This window comes from Lepus europaeus, chromosome 14 (assembly GCF_033115175.1).
Source record: "Lepus europaeus isolate LE1 chromosome 14, mLepTim1.pri, whole genome shotgun sequence".
Taxonomy (NCBI): Eukaryota; Metazoa; Chordata; class Mammalia; order Lagomorpha; family Leporidae; genus Lepus; species Lepus europaeus.
The window spans coordinates 5,368,122-5,386,220 of record NC_084840.1 but is presented as its reverse complement, the minus strand read 5'-3'; positions in this window follow the sequence as shown (position 1 = coordinate 5,386,220).

The following is an 18,099-nucleotide window of genomic DNA, read 5'->3' as shown; positions in this document are numbered from 1 at the left end:
AAATAGATGGGTTATACTGGCATCATTAGAAAAGGCAGAAAAATTCACCAGCTTGATGACAAAAAGTACAATATTTTTAATAGTACCAGTATTTATGTAGCAATGACTTCAAAAATGACTAAAAATCTTAATGTTTTGCATTGTGATAATACATTAAAAAACTATATTAAATCTTACTATGTACTTTAGCAAACATATGCAATTTAAGAAATAAACTGGCAATGATAATAAGACCTTGAAGTTGGTTGAGTGCTTGTTGTTAGTATCGTTAATGCATTTAAAAAGAAAACTGCATGTTTAAGTTACCAACAGTCATCTCAGCATGGTGTGAATGAATGTCACAAGACCTTTATGGCATCATATAATAAGACTCTGATCCTCTGCAAGATGAAGGCGGATTGGCCTGAGAAACCACTTCAGAACCTGATTACGAGAGCAATAAAGCCAAAGATAAAGAATACCTCACATCCCAGTTAAGTCTCCTGAGCCAGCACAACATGCCTAGACATGTATTTTGAGGGAAATAGAGAAAAAAACGCAATGGAGAGAAGAATTTCCTGAAGAAGTCCACTCTTCTGTGAGTCAGGATTCAACACAAAGACTAGCACAGCTGGGCCAGACCCAACAGAGTTTTGAAATCACTGCTTAGAACAAGAACAAATCAATGACTGAAATTGTTTAGAAATTTTAACATTGATATGGAATTGTATTGAAAAACGGATCAAAAGGTTCATGGAACAGACAGATAATCTGAAAGTACTGGAGACATTCTCACCAATAAAACAGAGTGATGGCTCCACTGTGGAGGCATAAGCATCACTGGGAAAACCACAGCTGATGGTGGGCTCATTACCATAGCACTTAGATCCCTAGAATTTATGGGATTCTTCACTAGCAAGGCCAGGTGGTAACATTTTATGTTCAGAAGTAATATTGACAAAGTACTGTGTGAAACAGAATGGAAGACAGGAGAAACTTACTTTTCAACATTTGTTGTGATTGATACCCCATGGTGTTCACGGGGGCAAGGTAGACAAGGAGTCAATAGAGATACTGGTTAAGCTCTACAACTAAAAAAGATTATCAACCAAATAGAAAAGCATGACATCTCAGCCAGTTTCCAAAAACCGAACAGGCTTTAGAACATGATATCATTAATTTAAGTGAAGTTCATGCCACCTGGAAAAAAATATATATATACCTCTATGGAAAAAGTGAAGAGCAGCACCCAATATAACAACAGCAGTTTACCAAGGAAAAGCGATTTCTCGGATATTTTCATGGCTTTCGGATTCATGTTCTGATCTAACACTGATAATCCCATGGGAGGAGCCACTATGCTGGTGGGAAAGAGGTCCATCCATAAGCCTTGAGAGAAGAGGTCCATTCATAAGTCTTGAGTTCACTTGTTTTGTTTTTTTTTTTTTTTTTTTGACAGGCAGAGTGGACAGTGAGAGAGAGAGACAGAGAGAAAGGTCTTCCTTTTCCGTTGGTTCACCCTCCAATGGTCGCCACTGTTGGCGCGCTGCGGCCGGCGCACCGTGCTGATCCGATGGCAGGAGCCAGGTGCTTATCCTGGTCTCCCATGGGGTGCAGGACCCAAGGACTTGGGCCATCCTCCACTGCACTCCCGGGCCACAGCAGAGAGCTGGCCTGGAAGAGAGGCAACCGGGACAGGATCGGTGCCCCAACCGGGACTAGAACCCGGTGTGCTGGTGCTGCAAGGCAGAGGATTAGCCTATTGAGTTCACTTTCATGAAGGCGCTGGCCTTTGAGTTCACTTTCATGAAGGAAGATCTAACTACAGGTGCCCCAACCATAGAAATCACAAAATTATGACTGCGATGGATAGAGTAGAGGGCTGGCATTGTGTAGCTGGCAAAGCCTCTACCTGCAATGCCAGCATTCATATGGGAGTTGGTTGTTGTCCCAACTGCTCCAATTCCAATCCAGCTCCCTACCATCGGCCTGGGAATAGCCGCAGAAGATCGCTTGGTACTTGGACCCCTGCCACTCATCTGAGAGACCCAGAAGAAGCTCCTGTTTCCTGATTTGACCTGGCCCAGCCTTGGCCATTGCTGCCATCTGGGGAGTGAAACATTGGATAGGAGATCTCTCTGTCTCTCCCTCTCTCTGTGTAACTCTGACTTTCAAATAAATACATATGCTTTGTTTAAAAGACTCCAGTTGTGTTTAATCCACCAGCTAACAGCCTGCCCTATAGTGGATTATGGTATATCACTTCCTCCAGGGAGAGTAAAGTGAAACATATTTAGTGGAATTGATAACATATTCTGCATTTAAATGTGCCTCCTTTGATGCAATGTCCCAGTTAGATCCTTACCTGAGTGTTCACTGAAAGATTTAATTTTTCATCTGGGGTTACTGTCTTGGAATCACCACAGAGCAGCATTGTATTTGCAAATGGAAAGTTGAGAGATCAGACACATGACCATTTGATCCATGCATATTATCGTGAATCCCTTCTCTCAGAAGCTGTTAGCCTCATATGTCTACTTATTACACATTGAAAGCTTGTATCCCCCACCAAACTCATATATGTGATATCATTGGGGGTGGATATAAAAAGGATCACGTGAAGTCATAAGGCAGGGACTTCCCTTTTTGGGATCAATGCCCTCATGATAATAAGAAGAGACACTAGAGCTCTCCTTCTCTTTTCCCTCTCTTGCTCACTCTCTCTCTCTCTCTCTCGATGACTATCCCTATCATGCAAGAACACACTGGGAAGTTGACTCTCTACAATCTAGGAAGATGGCCCTTACAAAGGAACTAAGTATGTCAGCACCTTGGTCTTGGACTCAACAGTCTCCAGAACTGGATGTAGGTTATTTTATTTTTTTTTATTTGACTGGTAGAGTCACAGACAATGAGAGAGAGAGACAGAGAGAAAGGTCTTCCTTCCATTGGTTCACTCCCTAAATGGCCACTATGGCTGGCGCGCTGTGCCAGATCTGAAGCCAGAGCCAGGTGCCTCTTCCTGGTCTCCCATGCAGGTGTAGGGGCTCAAGCACCTGGACCATCCTCCACTGCCCTCCTGGGCCACAGCAGAGAGCTGGACTGGAAGAGGAGCAACTGGGACTAGAACCTGGCGCCCATATGGGATGCCGGCGCCACAGGCGGAGGATTAACCTAGTGAGCCACGGCGCCAGCCCCAAGGATGTTGGTTGTTTTAACCACTCAGTTTATGGTTTATTTTGACTAAAACACAAACAGAAGTATACAGATTGAGATAATCCACTGTGGGTTGGTGTGCTATCCAACAAGATACAACACATTATACATATCTCAATCATTGTATTTATTCACAAAAGTAGAGCACAGTGTAAGAACTAAGGGCTGAAATTGGGGGTCCTTACTCATTATTAATCCCAGCATTACTGGCTCAATTGGGAGCTTTGCCCTTCTTTTCACCTCAATTTTAATCACAACTATTATAGAAGTCCTATTTCCAACGAAAAAGGAAGTCCTACAGGAGAACACTAAGAATTCTAATAAACCTAAAATCACAGCTGCTGTCTAGGAATATGCAAGTATTCATACCAGTAAATGAACAGAAAAGGAAAGAATTATTTTACTGGATGAATAATTGCTAAGACTTACAATAACCTAAGCTTGTTACTACATGGTAGGTAAAGGGAAGAAAAATTTTGGAAATGGAGAGATGAAAGTGAGTGGGGCTTTTTTGTCAGAAGGTAGTCATAAATCATAGTATGAATACATTACATGAGACCATGGAACAAACATCTAACCCTATTCATTGAAGAGACATTCTCTTCAATGAAACACAGAGTATAGGGCTGGCATTGTAGTGCAGCATGTTAAGCCACAGCCTGAGACACCAGGTCCTATGAGCACTGATTTGAGTCCTGGCTGTTCCACTTACAATCCAACTCCCTACTAGTGTACCTAGAGAAGTAGTGGAAGATGACTCAGTTACTTAGACCCCTTCCATGCACATGGAAGAAGAACACAGTTCCCTGGCTTCCATTGTAGCCATTTGGAGAGCAAACCAGCCAATGGAAGATCTCGTTCTCTGTCTGTCCCTGTCCCTTTCTGTAATTCTGTCTCTTTAGTAAACAAATATTTTTAGAAGTAATATCATACCACTGTGTTGGGTAGGCACGAGTATCACTGTGGAACCAAAGCTGATCGTGAAACCATTGATAGAGAGTGCTGCAGAAATTACGGGGAAATACAGACAAATATCAAGAGGCTCAAGGAAGGTCTGGGTTTCTAAGTGCAGGACTGGAGATGATTATGTTAGGAATAATGATCTAGTTACTACATGTAGTAATTGTTATGTTTTATAAACCTATAATTAAATAAAGTATAAAGGATGAAATATAATGAATATGCATAATGTCCTCATTTCAACTATGTGTTATATTTTCTTCTGAGATTATTTACTACTCATTTGCTATCAGTTAATAGACAATGAATGATGTCTTCAGATTGACTATGGTAGGAGTATTGACATCTTGGAAACTCTCAAATGAACAGAAAAGTGGATTTTGATTTATTGTTTCCTTGATTGTCTAGAATGGAGTTTATTAATTTGTAAGCTAGGAACCAAACCCAACCAGCTTGTGAATGTATAGTGGTAATGACCACAAGCTAAATATGAGGTTTACATTTTAAGGGCTATTAAAAACAAATAAGAAAAAAAGAGAAAAACTTATATGACATAATATTCAATAACCCACAAAGTCTAAGTTTCATAAAAAATATCTCTGTTCATTGACAGAAAAAAAATTACTGATCTCTGGAGTACATTTAAATTTTTATTCTTTTTTTTTTTTTTTTGAAAAGAAGAGGAGTAGGAAGTAAGAAATACAGAGAAAGATCTTTATCTGCGGGCTCAACCTGCAAATATCCACAACTACCATGGAACCAAGAACTTAACCTTCTTCCTCCCAGGTTGTGTATTATCAGGGAGCTGGATTTGAAGCAAGGCAGAGACTCAATCCAAGGCATTCTCTTTTTTAAGATTTTATTTATCTACTTGAAGGAGTTACAGACAGGCAAAGGCAGAGAAAAAGAGAGAGAGAGGTCTTCTATCCACTGGTTCACTCCCCAAATGGCTGCAAATGGCCAGAACTGAACTGATCTGATGCCAAGAGCCAAGAGCTTCTTCTGGGTCTCCCACATGGGTACAGGAGCCCAAGGACTTGGGCCATCGTCCACTGCCCTCCCAGTCCACAGCAGAGAAGTGGAGCAGCCAGGACCCGAACTGACCCCCAAAGAGATGTTGGCACTACAGGCACTACACCACAGCGCCAGCCCCTAGGCATTCTAATATGGGATGCAAGCATTTAAAAAGTGATGGATAAAATGTTCAGATTGCTTATTAGATTTCAATGTGTGTCAAGTCTATAACTATCACAAGGTAATTAGTACAACAATAACAAAAATATACTTCCAATATTCAAAATCTATTGGACAACTCAGCAGAGAAGTAACTCATATCACAGATGGATGAGTGAAGTGTTGACACATCATTGCAGTTGCATCTGATATTAAGATTGGAAATATGCTTGGGGTGCCAGGAGTTAGAGAATTGCACACACTGGGGGGCGCCCAACTGGAAAGAAATTAAGACTAGAAAAAATGTTATTAGTATTAAAGGGACTCTACTCAACAAAAATTGATCGAATCAGTCAATTTGCATTTCCATTTTATTATCTTGTTTTTATGTCTGGAGCCTACCATCTTCTCTCTTACAGTTCTTTAAACATAATGTAATACATTACTGTGAACTATAGTTGCTGTGTAACAATAGCACTTGTCACTTCTGCCTGTGTTTTCACATTATCCACTGTCCATCTTGCCCTCCACCTCGCCCTTCCCAGCCTCCAGTAATCACTGTTCTAGGCCCACATCAGAGAGAAGGTGTGATAGTTCTCTTTCTGTGCTGCCTGATTTTACTCAGCATAATGTCCTCTAGTTCCTTCTGTTTTGCAGCAAATATCATAAAATTCGAAGTAGAAGAGGATACAATGAATAACATTGCTGATATCAGGATTATCTTAGAGGGGACAATAACTTGTTCAAACAACTCTCCCCACGCCAAGTTATAAGTGTCCTTCTTGGAAATGGTGGCAGGTTGTCACCTTGAAGGAATAGCAAAGGGATGGAGGAAGGGAAAGGAGGCAACATGAATCTGTCAGGGCTGCAAGGGTAGAGTGAGCATACCTGAGGCAGATGCACCACACAAAACCCCTTAATGGCATAGGCAAATAATTCTTGGGAAAGACCTCGGAAGCACAGGCAATCAAATCCAAAATTGACAAATGGCATTACATAAAGCTTGAGAAGTGTCTGCACTGGAAAAACAAACAAACAAACAAACAAACAAACAAAAACTCAGCAAAGTGAAGAGGCAACCGAAAGAATGTGAGAAAATATTTGCAAACTACAAAAATGACAAAGCATTAATATCCAGAATTATAATGCAATCAAGAAATTAAAGAACACCAAAACAAATAATTTAGTTAAGAAATGGGCAAAGGACTTGAACAGCCATTTTTCAAAAGAAATTTAAATAGCAAAGACACAGAAAACAATGCTCAAGACCACTAGCTGTCAGGGAAATGCAAATCAAAACCACAATGAAGTTTTACCTTACTCCGGTCTGAATGACTCTAAAACGGAAATCAACCAACATTAAATGCTGGTGAGGATGTGGGGAGAAAGGTACCCTAATACACTGTTGGTGTGAATGTAAACTTGAGCAGCCATTGTGAAACACAATATGGAGATACTTCAGAAAGCTGAAAATAGATCTACTATATGACCCACCAATCCCACTCTTGGGAATTTACCAAGGAAAATGAAATCAGCATTTGAGTTATCTGTAGCCCCACGTTCATCGCAGCTCAATTCACAATAGCTAAGATATGGAGTCAACCCAAATGTCCATCAACTGAAGACTGGATAAAGAAATTAGGGCATATATACACTATGGAATACTACTCAGTGTTAAAAAAATGAAATTCTATTTTCTGCTACAAAATGGATACAGCTGGAAACCATAATACTTAATGAAATAAGCCAATCCCACAAAAACAAATACTATATGTTTTCCCTGATCTAAGGTAACTGATAGAGGATCTAAAATGTAGTGTATAGAAATGAATATTACATTTTGATTTGAAAATTGTTTATAGTTCTTGTCTACTGTTGAGGAGTGAGTGTTTTTTCCTCATAATATTTGTTGAACTCTTTAGTTAGTATAGGGTTAGTCTTATGAGTACAAAGTAATCTGAAAATAGATCTTTGTAAAAATTAAGAGTGGGAATAGAAGGAAGAGGGGAAAGAATGGTGGGAGTATGGGTGGGAGGGAGGATAGGGTGGAAAGAACCATTGTGTTCATAAGTATGTATATGAAATGCATGAAATTTGTATACCTTAAATTAAGAAAAAACTTCTACTTATTTTTGAAATACACCATAATATATTATTAACATAGCCACTCTGTTATGAAACAGTATTCTCTGCTACTTGCCATACGTAGGAGGTTAAATCTTTTAGATTCCATTTATAAATGATAGCCTGTGATATTTGTCTTTCTGTGTCTGGTTTATATCACTTAATAGAGTGTCTTCTAGACCCACCTATGCACTGAGAATCATATAATCTCATTCATTTGTATGGCTCAATAGGGTTCCTCTATTTATATATACCATATATCTTTATCCATTCATGCATTGCTATACATTCAGGATGATCCCAAACTGTGGCTATTGTGAATAGTCAGTGTAATATTTCTTGGACATAAGGATTTCCTTTCCTTTAGGTATATTTTTAGTACTGGCATGAAAATGCTATCTTCTGCATTGATGGCATTCATTTCTAAATTCTCCTTTTGCATCCACAATGTAAATGTGAAAATTCTACTTTAATAAAACTCTATTATTACCTAATTTTATTTCCCCTTATTTACTTTATGAATAATTTATAAATGAGTATGTATGTATATGTATAAAAATAAAAACTATACAAATATTGGAATGTACTTCTCTTGCTACTCAAGTATTAGTTAAGCAGGTTTTATTAGCAATGCCTTATTATCTCAAATGTCATCCCTCAGCAAAGTTTATTTATTTAGTCTATTGAGCAAGTGCCACAAATTATATATTATTTCTATAGACTTGTCAGGAATAAACATAAGACCCTACATTGATTGACTGCTTTTTTTAGTACCTACTATGTTCAAGGCATCAAGCTTTTGTGTATTAGATCAGATAATCAAGTTATTATCCAAGCCATCTCAAAATGCATTTAAAAGAAGTAAAAAGATAATCTTTGATTAGTTTAACTGTTTAATATGAGCAGGTGCTATAGGGAAGGGGTGTGTAGGATCTAGTTTGTTCCCATGCATTGGATAAATTCAAATTTTATAGAAAATGAATTTATATAAAGTTAGTGAAGTGTTTAAAATGCCATACATACTTAAATTCTAGGTCTTATTCTGTAACAATATAACACATTTTCATAAAATATCAGTATAAATTTTACTATTTACCAATTTCTCTGAACTATATATATTACATAAACAACAATATTTTACATTAATTATAATAAATAAAATTATTTTTTTAGTCTGTGCTGTTTTTCATTATTCATATCAGTCTGCCCCATAGCATGATCCCAAGTACAATTTGTTTTAATAAAAGCACTTTTTCAAAGGCACAGTAATCTTCATGTTAATGTAGCTTGGAATTTCAAGGGCATACCTGATATAACAATGTGTTGTCATAAATATTTCTGACATTTATTCATTGTACTTTCCTTAAAAGCAAGTTAATATTTCAAAAATAAATTAATAGTAACATCATTTCTCAGCTCAATTATAAAATATGCTAATGTGTCAGACATTCTGGATGCATCAGGATTGGCTGGGGAGTGCCTTAGTCAGAGGAAAAGGAGTTTTAAGAAGCAGTATTCCATGGTGAATAATTTAACCATATGGTCATTTGGCTTTGATTTAATTCAGCAATGGATGTTAGGGATTTTATGAGGTACCTAGACAAGATCTAGTACTTCTAAAAAGGACATTTTACAGAAAAGGAGGCATAAATAGCATAAAAACTTCACTTATTTCATTTTTTGCAAATTTTACCCTGGACTTTTCAAACTCTCCAAGGAAACATATTTCCTTGGCATATTAAAAATGACTTATCCAATTCAGCCCAGATTCGAGAGCACTGACACCAATAATGTGTAGGAATTATATTTTGGATGAAATTTGATACATCAGGAATTATCAGGGAGATTTCTCACAATTAAACTTTAATTATGCCTAGATAACAGAGAGAAAGAGAGAAATGTTGGAGTAAAAAACTGTCTAGCACTCATGAAATACTGCTGCTGTTCTGTCTGCATTTGCATTTTGCAAAAATCTAGCAGCAAGTTCTTAAAACATATGTGTGTTAATATACATACACATGCACACATGAGTCTGAAAAATTCAAGGAATATGCATATTCAGAAAAATTTTACATGAATTTCAAAAAAAATTAGAACCAGAATAAGCTGATCTTTGAATTCCTTTATTCCCTTAATTTTTTAAGCTCCAATGGGTGTATATGCATAACTGAGCATATGTATGTGTGTGTTTTCAATGAGTGTGAACCTACATTCACAGATATGTGTTTCCATAGAGATAAGCAATTATATTTTCACTCAAGGTAAGAGTTATGTCCATACAAAGTATTCAATCATCAGATTGCCGTGTGGAATCACTGTACCCACTGATAGCATCTAGGAAGCATTGAGTTTGCCATGCACACAGCTGAGAAACAAGAATTGATCATCATCTCAGTGGTGGTAGATGAAGTTCCACAAGAAAAATGTGTTGGAATTTATGCTGAAACATTTATGGAATCTATTAACTTGTTTGCATTTAAAGTGCAGCTGAGGTCAATGGTATGCCTTCCTATGGGACACATTGCTTCCCAGAGTGTGTTTATATCTTCATTTATAACATGAAGATAATGATTCTTGACATATATTTTTCATGGCTTTGTGTTAGAAAGACAGTAATTGAAAATACCTTGACAAATATAAAGTGTTATTAGTCCTTCTATTTTTCTTACTGTATTTGTTACCAAAATCTATTAGACCTGTGTGGGAGTATGCAGTAATAAATTGAAGCAGTAAATAAATAGATAGATAAAATAGATATAAAAATGGCACTTCCACTTAGAGAAGGCAGGAAATGTGTTTTTCAACGGATGCCTACAAATGAAAAGCAATGGCACATGTAAAGGTTCAGTGTAGGCTCTGATATTCTGGGGTTGAGAAAGCAATAAGCTACTGCCTATGCGTTAGGACCTTGCACAGCATTCTGAGAGCTGCACAGTATCACAGGAGGTGTGAATATGGGACTGATGTAGTAGAAAAATGAAACTGTCAAACACCACATTCTAAGAATTGCCGTCGGGATTGCTATTTAATTGCATCTGTCCGATATGTTGTCAATCTTTCTACTGTCATTGATAGTGGAGTCGATTAAATAAATGAACAAAGATCAGTGGTAATTTTAGGTCAAAGTTTGCTTTTATTTCCTAAAGCTATTCAGAGGTCGCAGATTACTGTTTCTCCTGCCCTCCTGTTTACTCGTGCGGTCTTAGATTTTCTTGCTGGTGGTCATGCCCACTGCTCTCACGGTTAGATAGGTGTTTCCCTCCTAATTGCCACCAGTGTCACTCTGTTCAGAAGGCGACACTTGCAATTTCAGTTCGACACCTAAATCAGCATGAACAATCCTCTGTTGGTCAGTGCCCTCGCAACTACCATTTATGTCTCTGATGGCTGGTCCCATTCTTTGAACCTTTTGCTCAATTTAAAATGAGTACATTCTATTCAGATTTTTGAAAGAGGAAGAGTGTTAGAATTGCTTAATCATAAAATATATATATATTTGGTACTTTCTTCATAATTGCTTTCTCCATCATTCTAGTCCTTATTTGCAGGCCATCTATTTTTTCACCAGGAACTGTTTGGCTTCAACCGTCTTTCAAGGAGCCTAGCAGTTAAGAAGTCCATGTCCTAACCTGGAGCATCTGGGTTCCATTAACACCTCTGGCACCTGAATCTAATTTATGCCCTGGGAGGCACCAGATCATTGGTCCCTGCTGCCCATGTTGTTGATCTGAATTGCATTCCTAGTTCCTGACTTTGGGGTGAGCAAGCCCTGGATGTTATCAGCAATCCGGGAGTAAACTAACATATGGGAGTGCATTCTCTCTCTCTCTCTCTCTCTCTCTCTCTCTCTCTCTTATTTCTTGCCTCTCAAATAAATTAATAAATAAATAATTTTAAACTTAAAAAAATAAATCATCATTTTCTTTCCTGTGATGTTTATGGTTTAGAAAGCAATCGGTGTGTGGGTATTGAAGACATGAAACACCAGTTTGTTGAGCACCATGCCCTATATAGATGCAGTCACTTATGTTTGTGAGAGTCTCTTGCAGTACAAAGGTTAGTATATTTTTTACTTGATTATTGTCTGGGCATTGCCCAATCCTGAATTTAGCCATGACTTTTCCACAATCTAAGTTCATGATACTGAGTAAGTTGCTTTACCTTTTAAATGTGTCTTCTCATGACTTAGCTAGCAACACAACTTTCAAGAGTTTATATCATGACCCACATTCCTCCCTCCCTCCCTGCCTTCCTTCCTTCCTTCCTTCTTTCCTTCATGCACTGATGATTCTTTCTTATTATTGCATGAACTACATGACAAGGACAATATCTGCTTGATTAATTTTATTTTCCAGACACCTGGCTCTACCTCAGAATAGAATGGATAAGAGGTTTTGGAGCCTTGTGGGTCATGTGGATGATTATTTAAGTATAAGGAAAAGCCAATGAATGAGCCATATAAAGAATAACTGTGATGTGTTTCCTACTTTTCAAAGTTACCTCTCTTTTTCTGGGGATTAGAAAGGAGAGGGATGAACCACTGGAAACAATAAGAGCAAATAAGGACACATTCACACGAGTCAGGCACGAAAGGCACTATTTCAATTGTGTATGTAAAGACAAGGTTCTAGAATAGTGCACATTTGGTCTGTACCAGGCTGTAGGAAGATGAGGTTTTCCTGTGTGTTCCGTGGAATAGGACACATGGACAGAAAGGAAGGGTCCCAGAACATCAAACAGATTTGCTGAACTGAGCCAGCAGCTACTGGGACTAAGAAGACTCAGAGAAAACAATGTGGGGGAGGTAAGTTCTAGGGGAATGGGACAAATAGGGTTGAGAATTCCACCTACGATGCTTCCAAGTTGAGATGCCTGTGTTCTTAAACAAAATAAGTTCGAGGGTGGATTTTGGAGACAAAAGTTAAGATGTCATTTGGGACAAATGCATTCTATGTACACTGCCTGATTTGAGTCTTGGCTCCTCCACTCCTAATTCAGTTTCCTGCTAACGTGCATTCAAGGAAGGCAACATATGATGACTGAAGTGCGGGAGTCACTGCCACCCAAGTAGTACACCCAGATTGACCAAAGTCAACAGCAAGGAACTCCAAGCTGCATCAGAAGCAGAGCAGCTGGAATTCAAACTGTCACTTGGATATAGGATGCCAGCTATGAAGGTGGAGGCTTAACACACTACATCACAATGCCAGCACCTGTCTCTGCATTTCAAATAAAATGAGCATAAATAAATAAAAAATTAATAATAAAATAAATGAAAGGAATTTGCTAAATGAGTCTGGATATCAAAGGAGGGGACTGAGGTTGTCAAAATTTGACAATATTTTGTATTTAAAATATATTTAGAGACAAGTTACCTGAAATGACAATTAGGACACGCACAGTGAGAAAGGATGAACTGGGAAACAATTCCTGGAAGAAGCAAAATTACTTACAATCGTGTGTGTGAGTGTGTGTGGGCCAGATACAAAGAGAGAGATCCCAAAATTGTTGGCAAAATATGAAAAGAAATGTGTTGTGTATGAAGTGCTAAGAAAAATGAATGCTTCTAAATAAGACAGTATTCAATGTATTGGGTCACTAAAAGGTGAAATCATGGTTCTTTGCTTTGGTAACCTGTAGGTCACTGGTGACCAGACAAGATTAATCTTTGTCAGATACATAGCTTGCAAATATTCTCTCCCATTCTATTGGTTGACTTTACACTCTGTTGATTGTCTCTACTGCTGTACAGAAACTTCTTAATCTACTGTAAGCACATTTGTATATGTTGCTTTGGTTGCCCATGTTTTCAGTGTCTTATCCCTCAGATTTTTACTTTGTTTCAATTTTATGCATGTGGATACCAATTTTCCCAGCAGCATCTATTAAAGACTGTGCTGTGTAGGACAGTAGGTTCTTGGCAGCTTTATGAAAGGTCAGTTAGCTATAGGGGCATGCATTAACTTCTGGGATCTCTATTTTTTCCAGGAATCTATGTGTCTGCTTTTACACCAAACCTAAACCACATGAGGTATCACCTCACCCCAATTAGAATGACTATTATCAATCTCGGGAGGTTCCAAGATGGCGGAATAGGGAGGGAGTTTACTGATAGTCCAGAAAAAGATTAATAAAAGTGGAGATAGTGTAGTCCCAGGGGAGAGTTAGGGAAAAAACAGCAGAGGAAACTCTTCCATAATTAGAGGGACAGGGTGGACCCATGTGGAGGGCACAGGCGCCCACGGCTCAGGACTCCAGCTGCAGAAATCCTCTGCACCAGCACTGGAATGAGAGGTGAGATGAATCTGCAGTAGCCTGAGACACGGGCGGAAAAGTGGCAGGAAGAGCCTAGAGGGAGCGAGGCTTGAAGCCCCGGGGAGGAAAGGACACCAGCCTAACTAGAGGAGAGAAAAAAACAAAAAAAGGGATGTACAGACACGATTCTCTCTCTTCAAACACCTCACAAAGGTGTATGAGCCAATAGAGCGGGCACCAATTTGGACATACATAACAGCTGTGCCAGCTCAGGGGTGCACCCAGCAATCAGCTGAGCTGAAAAAGCACAGGAAAGTATACAGTCAAACCACAGAAAAGAAGAGGAAATTAGAAATCTAAAAAGTATTGTCAGGAATCTACAGGATACTATTAAAAAACCTAATATTGGGGTTCTAGGAGTTCCTGAAGGCATGGAGAGGGAGAAAGGATTAGAAGGCCTTTTCAGTGAGATACTAGCAGAAAATTTCCCAGGTTTGGAGAAGGACAGAGACATCCTAGTACAGGAAGCTCATAGAACCCCTAGTAAACATGACCAAAAGAAATCCTCACCACAACACGTCGTAATTAAACTCACCACAGTGAAACATAAAGAAAAGATCCTAAAATGTGCAAGAGAGAAACGTCCGATTACTCTCAGAGGATCTCCAATTAGACTCACAGCTGACTTCTCATCAGAAACCCTACAAGCTAGAAGGGAATGGCGAGACATAGCCCAGGTACTAAGAGAGAAAAACTGCCAGCCCAGAATATTATATCCTGCAAAGCTCTCATTTATGAATGAAGGTGAAAAAAGACCTTTCACAGCAAACAGAAATTGAAAGAATTTGTTGCCACTCATCCAGCCCTGCAAAAGATGCTTAAAGATGTGTTACACACAGAAACACAGAAACACGGTCATCAATATGAAAGAAGGTAAAGGAAGGAAAACTCACAGCAAAAGATCACAGGGAATTCAAAGCATATATTAGAAAATATCTTTGCAAATGGCAGGGCAAAGTTAATACTTATCAGTAGTCACATTGAATGTTAATGACCTGAACTGTCCAGTTAAAAAACACAGATTGGCTGATTGGGTTAAGGAACAAAACCCATCTATTTGCTGCTTACAAGAGACACATCTTTGTAACAAAGATACATACAGACTGAAAATGAAAGGCTGGAAAAGATATACCATGCCAACAGAAATGAAAAAAGAGCAGGCATAGCCATCTTGATATTGGACAGCATAAACTTTGACACAAAAACTGTTAAGAGAGACAAAGAGGGTCACTATATAATGATTAAGGGATCCATTCAACAGGAAGATGCAACGATTATCAATGTATATGCACCTAATTACAGGGCACTGGTTTATTCAAAATATTTGCTCAGGGACTTAAAGGGAGACTTAGACCCCAATACAATAATATTGGGGGACTTCAATACTCCACTCTCAGAAATAGACAGATCAATAGGACAGAAGATCAACAAGGAGACAGTAGATTTAAACGACACGATAGCCCAAATGGATCTACAGAACTTTTCATCCTACACAGAAAGCATTTACATTCTTCTCAGCAGTACATGGAACTTTCTCTAGGATTGACCACATACTAGGCCATAAAGCAAATCTCAGCAAATTCAAAAGAATTAGAATCATACCATGCAGCTTCTCAGACCATAAAGGAATGAAGTTGGAAATTAGCAACTCAGGAATCCCTAGAGCACGTGCAAACACATGGAGATTGAACAACATGGTTCTGAATGAATAATGGGTCATAGAAGAAATTAAAAGGGAAATCAAAAATTTTCTGGAAGTAAATGAGGATAACAGCACAACATACCACACCTATGGGATACAGTAAAAGCAGTGTTAAGAGGAAAGTTTATATCTATAGGTGCCTACATCAAGAAATCGGAAAGACACAAAATAGATGAGCTTTCAACTCATCTCAAGGATCTAGAAAATCAGCAGCAAACCAAACCCAAATCTAGTAGGAGAAGAGAAATAATTAAAATCAGAGAAGAAATCAACAGGATTGAATACAAAAAAAAAATTCAAAAAATCAGCCAAACGAGGAGCTGGCTTTTTGAAAAAATAAACAAAATTGACACCCCATTGGCCCAACTAACTAAAAAAAGAAGAGAAAAGATCCAAATCAATAAAATCAGAGATGAAAAAGGAAACGTAACAACAGACACTACAGAAATAAAAAGAATCATCAGAAATTACTACAAGGACTTGTATGCCAGCAAACAGGGAAATCTATCAGAAATGGATAGATTCCTGGACACATGCAACCTACCTAAATTGAACCAGGAAGACATAGAAAACCTAAACAGACCCATAACTGAGACAGAAATTGAAACAGTAATTAAGGCCCTCCCAACAAAGAAAAGCCCAAGACCAGATGGATTCATGGCTGAATTCTACCAGACATTTAAATAAGAACTAACTCCAATTCTCCTCAAACTATTCAGAACAATAGAAAAAGAGGGAATCCTCCCAAATTCTTTCTGTGAAGCCAGCATCACCTTAATTCCTAAGCTGGAAAAAGATGCAGCATTGAAAGAGAATTACAGACCAATATCCCTGATGAACATTGATGCAAAAATCCTCAATAAAATTCTGGCCAATAGAATGCAACAATACATCAGAAAGATCATCCACCCAGACCAAGTGGGATTTATCCCTGGTATGCAGGGATGGTTCAATGTTCGCAAATCAATCAATGAGATACACCACATTAACAGACTGCAGAAGAAAAACCATATGTTTCTCTCAATAGATGCAGAGAAAGCATTTGATAAAATACAACACCCTTTCATGATGAAAACTCTAAGCAAACTGGGTATGGAAGGAACATTCCTGAATACAATCAAAGCAATTTATGAAAAATCCATGGCCAGCATCCTATTGAATGGGGAAAAGTTGGAAGCATTTCCACTGAGATCTGGTACCAGACAGGGATGCCCACTCTCACCACTGCTATTCAATATAGTTCTGGAAGTCTTAGCCAGAGCTATTAGGCAAGAAAAAGAAATTAAAGGGATACAAATTGGGAAGGAAGAACTCAAACTATCCCTCTTTGCAGATGATATGATTCTTTATTTAGGGTACCTAAAGAACTCTACTAAGAGACTATTGGTGCTGGGAAAATTAAATCCATGCTCATGGATTCGAAGAATCAACACCATCAAAATGTCCATTTTCTCAAAAGCAATTTATAGATTCAATGTGATACCAATCAAAATACCAAAGACATTCTTCTCAGATCTGGAAAGAATGATGCTGAAATTTATATAGAGGCACAGGAGACCCCAAATAGCTAAAGCAATCTTGTACAACAGAAACAAAGCCGGAGGCATCATAATACCAGACTTCAAGACATATTACAGGGCAGTTATAATCAAAACAGCATGGTACTGGTACAGAAAAAGATGGATAGGCCAATGGAACAGAATAGAAACACGAGAAATCAATCCAAACATCTACAGCCAACTTACATTTGATCAAGGATCTAAAATCAATTCCTGGAGCAAGGACAGTCTATTCAACAAATGGTGCCAAGAAAACTGGATTTCTACATGCAGAAGCATGAAGCAAGACCCATACCTTACACCTTACACAAAAATCCAGGCAACATGGATTAAAGATCTAAATCTACAGCCCGACATGATCAAATTATTAGAGAACATTGGTGAAACCCTGCAAGATATAGGCACAGGCAAAGACTTCTTGGAAAAGACCCCAGAGGCACAGATAGTCAAAGCCAGAATTAACAATTGGGATGACATCAAATTGAGAAGTTACTGTACTGTTAAAGAGACAGTCAGGAAAGTGAAAAGGCAGCTGACAGAATGGGAAAAAATATTTGTACCATTATGCAACTGATAAAGGATTAATAACCAGTATCTACAAAGAGATCAAGAAACTCCACAAGAACAATACAAACAACCCTCTTGAGAGATGGGCCAAGGACTTAAACAGACATATTTCAAAAGAGGATATACATACAAATGGCCAACAGACACATGAAAAAATGTTCAGGATCACTAGCTGTCAGAGAGATACAAATCAAAACCACAATGAAGTTTCACCTAACCCCGGTTAGGACAGCTTACATACAAAAATCAACTAACAACAGATTCTGGCAAGGATGTGTGGAAAAAGGCACACTAATTCACTGTTGTTTGGAATGCAAACTGGTAACCCCACTAAGGAAGACATTTTGGATATTCCTCAGAAACCTGAGGAATGACCCAGCCATCCCACTCCTTGGAGTTTATGCAAAGGAAATTAAACTGGCAAATAAAAGAGCTATCTGCACCTCATGTTTATTGCAACTCAATTCACAATAGCTAAGACATGGAATCAACCTAAATGCCCAT